Source organism: Paramormyrops kingsleyae, chromosome 16 (assembly GCF_048594095.1).
Source record: "Paramormyrops kingsleyae isolate MSU_618 chromosome 16, PKINGS_0.4, whole genome shotgun sequence".
Lineage (NCBI taxonomy): Eukaryota > Metazoa > Chordata > Actinopteri > Osteoglossiformes > Mormyridae > Paramormyrops > Paramormyrops kingsleyae.
The window spans coordinates 943,439-958,920 of NC_132812.1; the positions used below are offsets into that span (position 1 = coordinate 943,439).

The 15,482-nt window shown below is 42.2% G+C and overlaps 1 protein-coding gene across 1 annotated transcript in view; it reads right to left on the reverse strand.

Annotated features, from left to right (window-relative positions):
* Positions 1-5,999: 5,999 nt before the first annotated feature.
* LOC111836461 (sodium/potassium-transporting ATPase subunit alpha-1) overlaps positions 6,000-15,482 on the reverse strand; it is a 173,562-nt gene continuing 164,079 nt past the window's right edge. Inside the window, exon 23 of the mRNA XM_072700679.1 lies at positions 6,000-6,071. The gene's annotated coding sequence lies outside the window, so the exon portion shown is untranslated. The remainder of the gene's footprint in view (positions 6,072-15,482) is intronic.

The window sequence follows — 15,482 nt, forward strand, 5'->3', positions numbered from 1 at the left end:
GGTTTCTTCCTTCTAGGGAGTTTTTCCTTGCCACTGTCGCCTATGGCTTACTCACTGGGGGCTTTGGGTGGGGATGCTGTAAAGCGCTTTGGGACAATGTAATGTTGTGATAATGCGCTATACAAAAATAAATTTGTTGTTGTTTGTTGACTTGGTGCTGCTGAAAGATAGCCAGGTGAAGCTAAATAAGTGGCCCATGGCTCTGGTCACGAAGACGTTCCCTGACTAAGATGGGAAGGTCAGGAAAATTCAGCTTAAAGTCACTAGATCCGGATTCCGGAATCATCTCTGAGATGATTCTTCTCAGGAGTGCAGAAGACACAGATTGAATTTTGTTCTCCTAGGGACCTTTAGACATGTTTAACTTATTTGCATAGTGGTCTTTGATTAACAGGGGCCTCATGTATAATGACGTGCGTAGAATTCACACTAAAACATGGCGTACAGACAAAACTAGGAATGTACGTATGCAAGAAAAAATCCATATTCACAAAACTGTGCTTAAGCACAGATCTACACACATTCCCTTTATAAATCCCAATTAGCGTGAAATTTTACGCACATGAATGAGCCCACGGTCACGCCCTGACTCCTCCCATAATTTTACATAGTGGAATATGCAAATCAATATAAGTACCCACTTTGTTCAGCGTTTTGTTAAAAAACAATGGCCAAGGCACGCGGTAAAAAGAAAACTTTCAGTGAATGCTAAGTGGAGGTCTTGCTTACTGAAATTGAGGCAAAAGAAAAAAATTCCATTTGGTGGATTAGTGGCATCAGCAACAAAAGAAAATTGATGGAGTGGAACTTAAAAATGTAAGTTAAAAATGTAATGGTCGGCCATTAAAGTTGATGTAAAAAAGCGAGTAGCGGCTCACCATAAGAGTCTCAGCACCACTGGAGGAGTTAGCAGAATTCCGGGGCTCATACGTTTTGGGCAGCGAGTTGCTGTGATTATTGGGGACACACTTTTAATGGGAATTTTGCCAGCAGGTGAGTTTTTATTTATTTATTTATTTTTCGTACTGTACTTGTTTGCATGGTTAAGTTGAGCAAGCAGGCAGCAGATGCGGCAGTACTCATGTTTATTATGTTTCAGACAATAGTACAAGAATGTCTCATTCTCGCCAGTACGGGGAAGCAATAAAAAAGGCCAATAGGATGTTGGGGTATATCTCCAGGTGTGTGGAGTTTAAGTCAAGGGAGGTAATGCTAAGATTATACAATTCCTTGGTGAGACCTCACCTAGAATATTGTGTGCAGGTTTGGTCGCCATATTTTAAAAAGGACATTGCGGCCTTAGAAAAGGTGCAGCGTAGGGCCACAAGAATGATTCCTGGTCTTAGAGGAATGTCATACGAGGAAAGGTTATTTGAGCTAAATCTGTTCAGCCTCAAGCAAAGGAGACTGAGGGGGGACATGATCCAGGTCTATAAGATTCTAACAGGTTTGGATGCTGTTCAACCGAATAGTTACTTCAGCATTAGTTCAAATACAAGAACTCGTGGCCATAGGTGGAAATTAGCGGGAGAACATTTCAAACTGGATTTAAGGAAGCACTTCTTTACATGGCGTGTAGTCAGAGTATGGAATAGTCTTCCTGATAATGTAGTGCAAGCTGAATCCTTGGGTTCCTTTAAATCAGAGCTAGATAAGATTTTAACAACTCTGAGCTATTAGTTAAGTTCTCCCCAAGCGAGCTCGATGGGCCGAATGGCCTCCTCTCGTTTGTATAGTACTTATGTTCTTATGTTCTTAAGTGACCCCCGTGCTGTGGACGAAACTTCTGGTGGTGATGGCTGCAGTCACAAAATGCAATAGTCAATGCTGTAACAGATGTTGCCAATGAACTAAAAAAACATTCAAACAAAGTAGTAACGCTGTCCCATTTGGTGGGACATTTGGTGGGTCGAGGTCAGGTTCATCAGGTACAGGCAAGCCACAATGTTGTGCCACATTCTGCAGCACACTACATGCGTGCACAATGCGACACACTTTCTGTGGACTATAGAGCAGCACTCCACCGGTCTTGTCCAGGCATCACCAATAGCCCTTAAGCTGCCCTATAATGCGCTCTACCACCGCCCGTGCCCGATAATGGGGCATCATTATAATGCCACAACATTAATGAGATGCATTTTCGCATCACATATTATTTGCATATTAATGGATGAAAATGCTTTCTATTCACATAAGCAAATTCATTCTCTGAAGGCACCTTTATAGCAATGTGTGTGCAGTTGATGGCTCTGATTACATTGGGAAAACAGGAAATGAGTAATGCAATTCTTACTTGAATGCCTTCTTCACATACTGGACGATTAACCAAATAAAGCAGCTCAACATTACAGTAACTAACAATAAATAAACCACTAACTTACGTGTAGCCTACTATTAGAGCATTTATGTAATTTATTTAAACTTTATTTTACCAGGTAAATTAACTGAAAACCAGTTCTCACTGCTTTACGTGATATTCGCGAGAAATAGCAGATTACGCATCGGAACTGCCTGGGATACAAACGTCATGCGTGTAACTAAACTCTTCAGCAAATATCTAAAAACATTGACTGCCCTTCTTTAACTTTTCAAGTAGTTAAATTTGGCCTACAAACAGTAAATAAAAAAATAGAATTTGGGATTAACAACTTATTCATAGTTGCAAAATTTTACATTCACAAATGCCGCTTCTTGAAGATTACTCCGTTTTTTGTTGGCTTTAAGAATGAAGTTCTCCTGTGGATGGCATCATTAGACAAATGTAACTTAATTGTAACTCACACCTTACTTGAATTTTTGATGCTGCTTTTCGATTGAGGTAACGAGATTGTATGTGCGTACTTATATCCTTATATGATAGGTCACTTTACTGTACTTGTATGCTGCCTTGTGGTGTTCCTGACCTATATTATTCTTTTGATGCTTTTTTTTTTTGACAACTGCTTTGTTCTTGGCCATTTATTCTTGTGTACTGCGATTTGTTGTATTGTAAATGCACTATATTGTTATCTTGTTTGAGAAGTTAAACAATAAAAAAAAAAAAAAAAACTCTTCAGCAAATAAGGGCAAAGGTGTGTCATCACGGAGGCGGTTCCAGTTTGTGCAGCCGGGTCGCAATGCATTAACTGTAATGCATTGCGTCAGGATCAGAATGCGTTGCTTTAAGCCAGCGCTGTAAGCAAGTCGAACGCACCCAATGACCGGACTGGGGAAACAAACTGAAACGCGGACTTAATACAGAGGACTAATGACAACAACCAGAAACAGCTGATCACATGGGGATCCCACACGAGGTTAACGAGGGGGCGTGGCACACGGAAGGAGCTGACGATCGGAGCAGGACACGGGTAATGTTGGGATAAGATCTTTCGTTTTGGAAGCCATTAAGAAAAAAATGCTCTTCTTGTTTTATCCTGTTCATTTTGTGTTTTAATGCTAAAAATAATACAAAAAATTAAAAAACATATTTAACTGTAATTTAGGGGGGCCGGGAACCAATTAATTGGTTTTCCATTATTTCTTATGGGAAAAATTCGATCAGAACTCAAACTTTTTAGGATTAGATCCGGAGTCTGGAACGGATTAAGTTCGAGAACCGAGGTACCACTGTATATATATGTATGTATGTATGTATGTATGTATTGCCCAGGTAAGCAGTGTAAATGTTTAATTACCAATTACCATTATGAAATGAATCAAAACAACTTTTTCATGTACTTTTCCCATCGGGTTACATGTCTGTCTGTCTGTCTATCTATCTCAGTCAGTCATGTTTTTTTGCAGTCACTTTGGTACATTTCTCGAATCATCCTTAACATTTGGAAAACAGTAAGTACTTTTCTCTAAACAAACAGCACCACAAGATGGATTACCTGCAAAAGCCTGTAACTTTCTCAAAATCCTTAGTTTATCCCTCAAAAGTAAATATTTATTTCAATGAACTTGTCATTGCCACCAAAATGACACGTCCTTGTGTCATTGTTCATGGACAAGATGGTCAAAATACACGAGAGACCATGTTGTCATTACCACAGTGCACTCTGTATTTTCTGATGTAAACTAGGGCTAAGGTTTTGAATACAATGATTGAAAATGCAATTGAACTTTTTCTGTAGAAAAAGATCTTCTGTAGGAAGATTGCATTGGAGGTTAAGGATGACATTAAAAGTTTCTTCCAGTATTTTAACTGCAAAAGAGCTCTGAAAGCTGAAATCACTAATTTGCAGGATAGTAAGGGTCTTCTAATTGAAAATAAATGTAATAAATAAATTAATTTAGTAAATGAGTTTAATGATAATTTTACACGAGTGTTCACAGTACAGAACACAAGTAAACCTGCCACCATTTAGTACAAATATAGTGTCGTCTATGACCAATATATGTATAACTGAGGCTGATGTGGTTCAAAGCCTAGCTAAACTCAAAATAAATAAATCACAGGGCCCTCATGGCATCTTACCTATAGTTTTAAAAGAGATGAGGGATATTATTAACCAACCTTTAATTTTACTATTTCAGAAATCCTTATCTACTGGTGTGGTACCTTATATTAGCATGCTTCCTATCAGAACATCAATATTCAAAAAAGGGGATAGAAGCAGGGCTGGCAACTCTCACGCATCTGGCATGACATTCACACTTTCAATCTCACGCTCATGTAAGATATATTACGGGAAATTTATTAAATAATTATTATTCAATTGTAAAGTTAAAATTAGCTGCATAAAAAGCGTTGGGGTAGTTTGCAAAGCTTACAGACTATTTACAAGTTAATAAAAGTGTAACATACATTTAAATGAGTGTGCAAACTTATCTCGAATAGAAAATCTCACGCCAGTCAGCTGGCCAAAATTGGTGGCACTGTAGAAGTAATCCAGCAAACTATCGGCCAATCAGTTTAACTTGCATTACAGGAAAGGTAATACAGGTCCTTCTCAAAAAATTAGCATATTGTGATAAAGTTCATTATTTTCTGTAATGGACTGATAAACATTAGACTTTCATATATGTTAGATTCATTACACACAACTGAAGTAGTTCAAGCCTTTTATTGTTTTAATATTGATGATTTTGGCATACAGCTCATGAAAACCCAAAATTCCTATCTCAAAAAATTAGCATATCATGAAAAGGTTCTCTAAACGAGCTATTAACCTAATCATCTGAATCAACTAATTAACTCTAAACACCTGCAAAAGATTCCTGAGGCTTTTAAAAACTCCCAGCCTGGTTCATTACTCAAAACCGCAATCATGGGTAAGACTACTGACCTGACTGCTGCCCAGAAGGCCATCATTGACACCGTCAAGCAAGAGGGTAAGACACAGAAAAAAATTTCTGAACGAATAGGCTGTTCCCAGAGTGCTGTATCAAGGCACCTCATTGGGAAGTCTGTGGGAAGGGAAAAGTGTGGCAGAAAACGCTGCACAACGAGAAGAGGTGACCGGACCCTGAGGAAGATTGTGGAGAAGGACCGATTCCAGACCTTGGGGGACCTGCGGAAGCAGTGGACTGAGTCATCTTGTAGTTATCCATCATGCCTTGTTACCACTGTGCAGGCTGGTGGTGGTGGTGTAATGGTGTGGGGGATGTTTTCTTGGCACACTTTAGGCCCCTTAGTGCCAATTGGGCATCGTTTAAATGCCACGGCCTACCTGAGCATTGTTTCTGACCATGTCCATCCCTTTATGACCACCATGTACCCATCCTCTGATGGCTACTTCCAGCAGGATAATGCACCATGTCACAAAGCTCGAATCATTTCAAATTGGTTTCTTGAACATGACAATGAGTTCACTGTACTAAAATGGCCCCCACAGTCACCAGATCTCAACCCAATAGAGGATCTTTGGGATGTGGTGGAACGGGAGCTTCGTGCCCTGGATGTGCATCCCACAAATCTCCATCAACTGCAAGATGCTATCCTATCAATATGGGCCAACATTTCTAAAGAATGCTTTCAGCACCTTGTTGAATCAATGCCACGTACAGTAGAATTAAAGGCAGTTCTGAAGGCGAAAGGGGGTCAAACACCGTATTAGTATGGTGTTCCTAATAATCCTTTAGGTGAGTGTATATTGACAGAGCACAACACAGTATTACAATTTGGCAATGGAAGAACAACAAGGAAATGAACAGAGTCAAAAGCTGAGGAGTAAGGCTGCATGGTGGAAGGGTAGGGAGGCAAATCAGAGGAAGAGGCAAAAGAGGAAAAGAACAGAGGCACCATCCTGATGAAATAAAGGCCACAGTTGTGGGTCACGTCTCAGGCCAAGGCTGGTGGAAGGGTGTAGCCTAGGGTGACCAGATAATCCATGTCAGGGAGGACACTCTGAGCTAGGACAGGAATTGTAAATTACCATTTCAATTAAACGGACCTGGATTTCACTTGAGCACTCAGCTCTTGCTGTGTGCTGATTGGACAGTCCTATAATGTATGTGCATGTGTCACTAATGCTAATGTGAAACAGCTGGATGAGTCTTTCAGTCAAGGAAACAAACCAGTCAAAGCACAAGAAGAGCTAAACTATTTAGCCGAGCACAGGAGCCTTTCAATTAGAAAGTAGTTTGTAAAACCCAAAGTAACTCAAAGTGTCCTCCCTGACATGGATTGTCTGGTCACCCTAGTGTAGCCAAATGTTCGGAGAACGACCGTGTCCTCAATCATTCAGATGTTTCATAGAGATAACAGGTATGTAATCCAACAATGTGCATTGTACTGTATTTCTTTATACACTGCTCAAAATATTAAAGGAACGCTTTGAAAACACATCAGATCTCAATGGGGGAAAAAATCATGCTGTATATCTATACTGATATGGACTGGGTAATGTGTTAGGAATGAAAGGATGTCACATCGTTTGATGGAAATGAAAATGATAAACCTACAGAGGGCTGAATTCAAAGACACCCCAAAAATCAAAGTGAAAAAATGATCCGGTAGGCTGGTCCATTTTGCCGAAATTTCATTACAGCAACTCAAAATCGTACTCAGTAGTTTGTATGGCCCCCACGTGCTTGTAGGCAAGCCTGATAATGTCGGGGCATGCTCCTAATGAGACAACGGATGGTGTCCTGGGGGATCTCCTCCCAGATCTGAACTAGGGCATCACTGAGCTCCTGGACAGTCTGAGGTGCAACCTGGTGGCGTCGGATGGACTGAAACATAATGTCCCAGAGGTGTTCCATTGGATTTAGGTCAGGCGAGCATGGGGGCCAGTCAACGGTATCCATTCCTTCATCCTCCAGGAACTGCCTGCATACTCTCGTCACATGAGGTCGGGTATTGTCGTGCACCAGGAGGAACCCAGGACCCACTGCACCAGCGTAGGGTCTGACAATGGGTCCAAGGATTTCATCCTGATACCTAATGGCAGTCAAGGTGTCGTTGTCTAGCCTGTAGAGGTCTGTGTGTCCCTCCATGGATATGCCACCCCAGACCATCACTGAGCCACCACCAAAACGGTCTTGCTGAACAATGTTACAGGCAGCATAATGTTCTCCGCAGCTTCTCCAGACCCTTTCACTTCTGTCACATGTGCTCAGGGTGAACCTGCTCTCATCTGTGAAAAGCACAGGGTGCCAGTGGTGGACCTGCCAATTCTGGTATTCTATGGCCAATGCCCATCAAGCTCCACGGTCCTGGGCAGTGAACACAAGGCCCACTAGAGGACGTCGGGCCCTCAGACCACCCTCATGAAGTCTGTTTCTGATTGTTTGCTCAGAGCCAGAGTTGCTCCAGAGTGGCCTGCTGGAGGTCATTCTGTAGGGCTCTGGCAGTGCTCTTCCTGTTCCTCCTTGCACAAAGAAGCAGATACTGGTCCTACTTATGGGTTAAGGACCTTCTACGGCCCTGTCCATCTGTCCTAGAGTAACTGCCTATCTCCTGGAATGTCCTCCATGGCCTTGAGACTGGGCTGGGAGACACAGTAAACCTTCTGGCAATGGCACATATTGATGCACCATCCTGGAGGAGTTGGACTCCCTGTGCAACCTCTGTAGGGTCCAGGTATCACCTCATGCTACCAGTAGTGACACTGACTGTAGCCAAATGCAAAACTAGTGAAAAAAACTGTCAGAAAAGATGAGGAGGGAAAAATTTCAGTGGCCTCCACCTGTTAAACCACTCCTGTTTTGGGGGTCGTCTCATTGTTGCCACTCTAGTGCACCTGTTGTTAACTTCTTTAACACCAAAGCAGCTGAAACAGATTAACAACCCCCACTGCTACTTAACGGACTAGATCAATATCCCAGAAGTTAAACTGATTCGATGCTATACTCTGATTAAAAAGTGTTCCTTTAATTTTTTTGAGCAGTGAATTTAATGAAATGCTTCATATTACAGTATTCCAATTCATTTTAAAATGTTCTCCCGCTAATTTCTATGGCCACAAGTTCTAGTATTTAAACTAATTTTAAAGTAGCCATTTGGCTGAACAGCATCGAGACCTGTTAGAATCTTCTATACCTGGATCATCCATCCACCATCTATACCGCTTTATCCATTTGGGTCATGGGGAAGCTGGAGCCAATCCCAGTCTCTTCAGGCAAGAGAAAGTTTATCATTCACTCCTATGGGCAATTTAGAGTAGTCAGTTGATCTAATCTCCATGTCTTTGGACTGTGGGAGGAAATCCACGCATGCATGGGGAAAACATGCAAACTCCACACAGAAAGACACCCTGGGCGACCTGGTGATCAAACCCAGGACCTTCTTGCTGTGAGGGGACAGTGCTAACCACTGCACCACCGTGCCGCCCATACCTGGATCATGTCCCCCCCTTAATCTCCTTTGCACGTTGAACCTTTTCCAAGGCAGCAATGTTCTTTTTAAGGTATGGTGACCAAACCTGCACACAAAATTCTGAATGTCTCAACAGAAATCGAGACTCATCAGACCAGGCAACATTTTTCCAGTCTTCAACTGTCCAATTTTGGTGAGCTCGTGTAAATTGTAGCCTCTTTTTCCTATTTGTAGTGGAGATGAGTGGTACCCGGTGGGGTCTTCTGCTGGTTGTGCATGAAAATCCCAGTAACTGAGCAGATTGTGAAATACTCAGACCGGCCCGTCTGGCACCAACAACCATGCCACGCTCAAAATTGCTTAAATCACCTTTCTTTCCCATTCTGACATTCAGTTTGGAGTTCAGGAGATTGTCTTGACCAGGACCACACCCCTAAATGCATTGAAGCAACTGCCATGTGATTGGTTGATTAGATAATTGCATTAATGAGAAATTGAACAGGTGTTCCTAATAATCCTTTAAGTGAGTGTATGCTTGCCAACTGAAGTTCCTGAGATGGATCTCTGAGATATTTTAGAGAACTGATTGATCACTGGTCGATCTAATGCTTCAAACATTCCCCTGTATTGATGAAAGTTCAGATTAAACTGAGAGAAATTCATCAATTAAGGACACGTACATAAAAAAACAAGCAAAATACTGTAATAGAAATATCAGAAAATATGCTTGACAGATTATGACAGCTATTTTGCATATAATAGGGTGACCAGATAATCCATGTCAGGGAGGACACTCTGAGCTAGGACAGGAATTGTAAATTACCATTTCAATTAAACGGACTTGGATTTCACTTGAGCACCGAGTTCTTGCTGTGTGTTGATTGGTCAGTCTCCTATAAGCATGCATGTGTCACTAATGCTAATGTAAAACAGCTGGATGAGTCTTTCAGTCAAGGAAACAAACCAGTCAAAGCACAAGAAGAGCTGAACTCTTTAGCCGAGCACAGGAGCCTTTTAATTTGGAAGTAGTTTGTAAAACCCGAAGTAGCTCAAAGTGTCCTCCCTGACATGGATTATCTGGTCACCCTAGCATATAATGACTTATACAATGAACTAATACCTAGATTTTGTTGGGGTAAGACTATTTAACAGAAAACCAGTAGATTTTGGCATGATTATTGATAATGTAGAAATCAGCAGAGGCTTTGCACAGTGGTTAGCACTGTCGCCTTCCACCTCTGGGACATGGGTTTAAGTCTCTGACTGGATTCCATGTTTGTAGTTTGCATGTTCTCCCTGTGTCGTTGTGGGTTTCCTCCAGGTACTACAGTCCCCCTCACCTCCACATTCCAGAAATACACTGAGGCTAATTGGAGTTACCAAATTGCCTGTAGCTCTGCATGTGTGAGTGACTCATTTTATTGAGACTGTGTCTGTTCCCCGCGTTTTTAATCATGGAAGCCTATTCCACCATAGTGTGTGCCATAATAACTTAATAAAAATTACAATGAATCCGTTACTAGAAAACAGCCGTGATGCAAGGCTTAAACTTAAACTTGGACTTCTGAATGTAAGATCACTGGCTCCTAAGGCACTATTAATAAATTAAATAATTACTGATTTTAGTCATGGTGCCCTATGCCTCACAGAGACCTGGCTTAAACCGAATGAATTCATGGCACTAAATGAATCTATTCCAGCTGAGTACAGTTATAAGCATAACCCTCGACCAAATCGCAAAGGTGGTGGTGTTGCTGCAATTTTTCAGTCCAGCCTAGGAGTGTCTGAGAAATGTGGTTTGAAACTCTTGTTCTTAGTCTTGCTGGCTCATCTCTTTATAGCTCTTCACCCCAAATCACCATTGTTATTGTATATAGACCACCTGGGCCGTACAGTAATTTTCTTAAGGAGTTTGCTGATTTTTTAACAAACCTGGTGGTCAGTACTGACAAGGCTGTTATTGTGGGTGATTTTAACATTCATATGGAGAAAGATAGTGATCCTTTGAAAATAGCATTTGCAGCTATTCCTGACTCTCTAGGTGTATGTCAGAATGTAGTTGGGCCTACTCATGCCAGTAACCATACCCTTGATTTGATTGTTAGTCATGGCATCCTGGTGGAACATGTATTTATTATGCCTCAGAGTCCTCTGCTCTCAGATTATTACTTGTTAACATTTGAAATCCAGTATAGCCTCCCTTTGACCACAGCTCCAAAGTACAGAATCAGACGTTCCATTGCCTCACTAACTACAACATTTATGAAACAACTTCCACAGTCCTTCAGACTTACATCTGAAGCATCGTGAGAGAGGTTAGTTGGTACATTGGGAGGAGCTTAAAGCTCTCTCCCATCTATGACGTCATAAGCGGGAGGTGGGCGTATCCTTTGTTCTGATTGGTCGGGAGGAGGGGGTTTTGGCCAAATGGTATCATACATGCTTATGCCACGTGTTGCCGATAGGGGGTCATATGGTTTGGGGGGGTTGTTAAACTTTAATAGAATAAAAATACATTACATGTATTTTATTAATGTGTTATTTTTAATTACGTTTTTAAGGAATAATAAAACATATAGCAGGATGAACATAAGCTAGGGCAAAACTTTAGTGTTACATTTAAAAAGAAAGAAAGAAAAGCAGGCGGAATTTAAACAAGTAGAGGCATACCCAAGCGAACCACCGTATTTTAAACAAACGACACAAGTCCCAAACTTTAACTTTTAAAAGAAAGAAAGAAAAGCAGGCGTAATTTAAACAAGTTGAGACATGCCCGAGCGAAACACTGTCAAGATAAAACACCGTATTTTAAGCACAAACGACACAAGTCCCAAACTTTTAACTTTTAAACAAGCACAAAAGAGCAAATGCGAAACAAGCACAAACATTTTAAACCCATTACATTTAACCAATGTGTTTAAAGAAGAAGAAGAAAAACTTTTAGCAATATTTACCAGTGTTAGGTTGAAGAAAACATTTAACCAGCAAACATTTTAGCCCGCAGCTCGTCCGTACATGGCCTGCCAGTTCAAACTTGCGGGTCAAATGAAGCACGGTGGGGGCAGCACGCGTGACGCAGGCGCCCTGACGCAGACACACGTTCAAAATGGCAACGGCGGAAATTGTAATCGCTAACCCATGGCCCTTAATTGTGTGAGCACGCCACCATCCTGACAGAATGCGCATTAACTCTATTTGTTAATCTGACTTATTTGTAAATAGTATAAATAATATATTTCTAAATTAAATAAATGTCCATTTGTAATAGCATTTTTTAAGTAGACAAAATGTATGGGCAGTAGTGACTAGCCTGAGCGCATGCTCTCTCTCTCTCTCACTCGCTCTCCATGTAGAGACACTTAAATAGCAGCGTCGCTGTCAAATCGGTGGCAAAAATGGCGACCGACGGACAAAATGTTTCCGATCTCATACAGACAGAGCTTGCAATGAGTTTGAAGACGACACCTACCCGTAACTTGGTACTGCTAAACCCGACTTGGGCTCCACGCAAGCCGTCGAGACAGCGCAAGCACGGAGCACTATGCAGCATATTCTCGCATAAAGAATGTATCTGTATAAAACTCGAGAAAAAATTTTGAACAAAGTGTGGTCGGCCCACTTCTGGTGATGACGACCAATGAGATGAGAGAGGACCATGTTGAAAACGTATTAAAACCCCGCCATCCTGTGAGCAAGCACTCACGACGAGACACATCTCCCAGCAAGCAATGGCAAGCGAACTGACATCTCCTGAAGCCGACCTACTGGAGCCTTCACCGCCTTCTGGCCTGCGATTCCCATCATGGCCTCGGGCATCAGGTTTTGGGCTGCGACTGGAGGCCCCGCCACCGCCTCCTCAGATCTTGCAGCAGTGGCCCCTGCCGCCACCGCGTCCTCAGATCTTGCAGCAGTGGCCCCTGCCGCCACCACCTCCTTCTAGCCCGACCTGGGCTGTGTGGCCGGGATCACAACAGCAACCTCCGCAGGAGACCTCCAACCTAATGGACACATCGAGGCCCCCTTTGCCGACAATGGATGAGCTCAGCGATCGTTTTGTGGGACTGTCATTATCTGAAGATGCTGTGGATGGGAGCATCACCGACTCTGCCATGAAGATAATCAAAGGATCACTGGCCTGTATTCTGGACCGGATCATCGAAGATGACATGCAGGAGAATTGTATCGGCTGTTCTGCACAAGTGTCTCTATGGGTGTGTCCGAAATCGCGCACTTGCGCACTTTTAGTGCGCGATTTTAGGGCGTAGTGCGTTCACACTGACAACTAAGCCAAAATTAAGTGCACTGAAAGTACCAGGATGGTGCACTGAAAACGGCCAGAAAACGCAGTGCAGAACGATGGACACTACTCGCACTAAACGGACACCATTTTGACTACGTAGCGGAAGGGGAGGGACTTTCAGCAAGTTTAAATAATGGCGGACAACACAGACACGCAAGCTCAAGCGGAGGCAACACGCGTCATATAAATGTAACATTAATAAAATTATTTTACTGATGTATACTTCGGTGTGTAGCCTGTCACTCTCTGACGACAGTTATAGATAATTTTGAGTTTGCGATTATATCGGCTTGGAAGAGTTCGCACACGTAAATGTTAGCAGTTTTTTAGCCGGTTAGGCGGTCGTAGATAAGTTATATACACGCAAATAAAACCACAAGGAAATTCATTGTAAACAAAACACGGCAAATATTTTGGGCCGCTGGAGAATCGCGATCAAATGCTAGTCCGTCACTTCCGGTAAGTGCAAAACGGACATTTATGACAGCACTTACCCATGGTAGTGTGCACTACAGGAGGAAGTGCGCAGTGCGCACTACATCTCAGTGCACTGAGGCAAGTGCGCGATTTCGGACACGGTCTATGAACCTGAAGCGTTTTATTTCTTTAACAATTTTGAAAAGCTGATGAAAACTCTGTATAGACCATGGTTTAAATATATTATCACAAAAGCAGTCGCGATGTTTCACCCCCACCCCCCACCTGTCAAAGTCCAAGGTTCAGTCGAGGCAGTAATTTCTGAACTTAAAACCGAAATTAATGTACGGGAAAAATTACGCGAGCTGAAACATGATGTTGAAGGGAAAGATTATGAGTGTGCTGTAGATGGGGCAATTAGTGATTTCTGGGATATGCACAAGTTTGAGCAGACTCTGGCTGGTGTGTAAACGTCTGTCAAAATGTGATTGGATGGCAATTTTTACATGCTTTTCTAAATAAAATGAGTTGATTCATGAAAGCATTGTGTTATTATTGCTAGAGGTTCACGATGGATAACAAGCACTTGAAATGTGTCTATTATACGCTATCAAACCCTGGGTCATTTGGTGGTGTCGATAGATTATACAGGGCACAGATAAATGACCAAAGTGGACATACTGTGGGTAAGAAGCAAGTTGCGACATGGCTGTCTGGTGAAGATGCATACACATTACATAAACTGATCAGATTTAACTTTAAAACTTTAGTCTTTGTGACTAATATCGATTCTCAATGGCAAGCTGACTTGGTGGATATGTCGGCTTACGCGGACCAGAATGATGATTTTAAATACCTGTTGACGTGTATAGATATTCTATCAAAATACGCATGGGTGTGCTGCCTTAAAAGCAAGACAGGTGCAGAGGTAAAGAAAGTGTTTGAAAACATTCTCTCTGAAGGCCGGATACCCAAAAAGCTACAAACCAATCGAGGGACAGAGTTTTTTAACACATTTCATAAGCTTACGGAGAAACACGGGATAATACATTTTGCAACCGGTAATGATGTTAAGGCATCCATAGTAGAAAGATTTAACCGCACTTTAAAGACACGAATGTGGCGTTATTTTACGGCTTATAATACAAGAAGGTATGTGGACATTGTACAAGATCTGGCGAGTGCTTACAATAACACCTGCCATAGCACCATTAAAATGAAGCCGGTTGAGGTGAATACGGAGAATGCCGGACAGGTTTTCAACAACATGTATGGCGTGACGCCTGGTGCAGCTGAAAAGCGTCGTTATAAGTTTAATATCGGTGATGTGGTCAGGGTATCGAAAGCACGGGGGAAATTGTGGACATTGTACAAGATCTGGCGAGTGCTTACAATAACACCTGCCATAGCACCATTAAAATGAAGCCGGTTGAGGTGAATACGGAGAATGCCGGACAGGTTTTCAACAAAATATATGGTGTGACGCCTGGTGCAGCTGAAAAGCGTCGTTATAAGTTTAATATCGGTGATGTGGTCAGGGTATCGAAATCACGGGGGAAATTTACCAAAGGATATGAGCAAACTTTTACGGACGAGTATTTTACAGTCACCGAACGTCTGCCTAGATCACCACCGGTGTACAGGATAAAAGATTATGATGGGGAGATCATAGACGGCACATTTTATGCAGAAGAGCTACAAAAGATCAGAATAGACAAAGACAAAAACTTCAAAGTTGAGAAAATCGTCGCGGAAAAAACGCAAAGGGGCAAAAAAATGTTTTTAGTGAAATGGCTGGGGTGGCCCGACAAATTTAACAGCTTGGTCCCCACTAGCCAAGTAGTCGACGTATAAGGGCGATGATGCGTATTTGTGGCAAGCATTCACATCAAAAGCAGCCATGGCGGAGGAAAGCGGTTTTTATGTTACGCTCCCTAGCAACGCGTCTATGGATGTTTTCCCGCACAATACCATATCAAGCTACACGACAAAACTAGCCAAGCCGATCGATCTGAACGGTAA